This window comes from Apis dorsata, unplaced genomic scaffold (genome assembly GCF_000469605.1).
Source record: "Apis dorsata unplaced genomic scaffold, Apis dorsata 1.3 scaffold_88, whole genome shotgun sequence".
Taxonomy (NCBI): Eukaryota; Metazoa; Arthropoda; class Insecta; order Hymenoptera; family Apidae; genus Apis; species Apis dorsata.
Window position 1 is genome coordinate 1,605,279 of NW_006263386.1, and position 2,576 is coordinate 1,607,854.

Sequence of the window (2,576 nt, forward strand, 5' to 3'; positions counted from 1 at the left end):
TTCTATGAAGAAAAATAAAGAAAAATACATGATCTTCTTAATGATTCAATGATGCATGTTTAAGTTTCTTTCCGTTACTTTTCGTCACATTAAACTCTTGAATTAGATTATTAGCTACGAAAAAAAGAGAGGAAAAAAGATTATGTTAACTCAAATAAATTAATTCAATCGTTTGGGATCGTTTTTTGAAAACAATTTGTATTATCAAACAAGTTTTTTAAGTTTGAAAAAAAAGTTCATTAATATTTAAGATAATTTTAAAGATAAAAAGAAAAAATTATTATATTGTGTTAATTCAGAGATTTTATATATATTTGAAAATGACTCGAATAAAATTATTTAAATATATATATATATATATATTTAAATGATTTTATTCGAGTACTTTTCAAATTCAAATATATATTTCTAAAAAATTTTATATCTATTTCTGAAAAAGTTTATATTTTTTAAGTTTTTTAAGAAGGATATAAACGATTAAATCGTTATATAGTGTTTAAATTTTTCTCAAAGATGAAGGAGGAATGTTACATTAAATAAATTTAAAAATTTTTATGTATTTGAATAAATTTATATCGATCATTTAAACGTATTAAAAATATTCGTTATTAATTTAAATTTTTCTTAAAAAGCAATAAAAGAAAATTATGTGTTATACGAACTCAAAAATTTTATTATCTTTTCAAGTTATCTTTAATCAAATTATATTCTTTTAAATTTGAAAAGAATACGATTTTAGTTTCAATTTTATGTAATTTTTCCTAAAATGTTAAAAATGTTTTTATTTCAATAAAAACAAATTTAAATTATAATAATTCAAATTGTTAAATAATATAATATATTGAAAGCAAAGATCTTAATATATTATATATAATATAAAATGATTGTCAAAAAACGAAATTTATTTTGTTTATATTAATTTCTTAATAATTAAATTATTAAATTAAATTATTAATATCAAAATTTGATAATTTAATTTTAATTTAATTATGATAAAATAACTTAGCTAATGATTTAAATACATAAATTTTAAAAAAACGAAAATAATTTATTTTTTTAAGATTAAATATTCTATAATTAATTTTTTTTAGTACCATTAATTTTAACTTAATTAATTTTAATTTAACTTAATAAAAAATTTTAATTTATTCTTTACAATATTATTAAATTAAATAATATCTATGGAAAATTCTTAAAATTTAAATTAATTCGAAAAATTAATTTAACAAAAATAATTTAACAAAAAAAATTAATTTAACAATAATATATATTATTAAAATTAATAATAATATATTAATATATGTAATGTATATATATTAATAATTTTTAAATTGTATAATGCATTTATAAAAATTTTTGAAATTTATGAAATAAAATTCTATACGAAGACTATTTGTATTCATCTGTGTAAAAAGTCAAAAGAATTATGCAAATATTTTAATTCATATCATTAAATATATTTTTTATATTAATAATCATTATTTATTTCATTCATTAACAATTCTATTTGCTCATTCTAATCTCTGTTTCTCATATCAGAAATATTGCAATAAAATCATTTATTCCGTAAAATAAATTCGAAAAATTAAAATATGAACTTGTAATTCAAAATTATTTATTATTCATAGATTATTCAGTAAATTTGAAAAAAAACTGAAGCGAAATGCGATTTTTACGATATTAAATTACTGAATCATTGTATTAAATTAATCGAATAAAACAATTATATATATAAACATATTGATAGATGTTTTTACTTGAAAATTTGATTTTTTAATTTTTTATTTTATTTTATTATTCATATAATGATATTGTCATTTATTATTGTTTATCGTACTATCATTTACATTTACAATATATGAAAAATTTAATATCTAAGAATTATATATTAAATTATCATAAAATTTAAAAAATTATTAATATATATTACATATTATATAATAATTATGATATATTTGAAATTTATATTTAAAAAATTTATTAAATTTTTTATAAATATAAAAAATTATGCATATATTTCAAATCATAAACAATGCACGTAATTACATATAATTTTCATTTTACATAATTCCTTTTATATTAAACAATTTTTATTTATTAATATAAGTTAATTTATTGCTATAATTATAAAATATTTACCTTCATATTTGACACGTTTAATTGGAATACCCTTATTTCCGCACACACCTGTTTAAATTCCCAATCGTCCGTATTCTGCGCAACAGAAACGCGCCTACACTATTCCAGAGAATCGCAAGAATTCGAGATCTCGATCTTCGACACTAACGACACAGCCGATACTACTTTACATTCAAATTACAACACTACCGATCTCGGCGCGAATCCGACTACGATTTAAACCGCGCCACTTCAACATTGTTCCATATTCGACATATTCGGCCGAATAATTAAAAAAAAAAACAAGAATTAAACAAGCAGAACCAAAGGAGAACGAGAACGAACGAGATAAACCGATTCAACAAAAACCACGATTCGCGACACTGACGGTTCGAGGTCGTCACGACGACTGGCGGAATCGTCGACAGAGAGCGACACGACAGCCCTCGGCCGGGTTA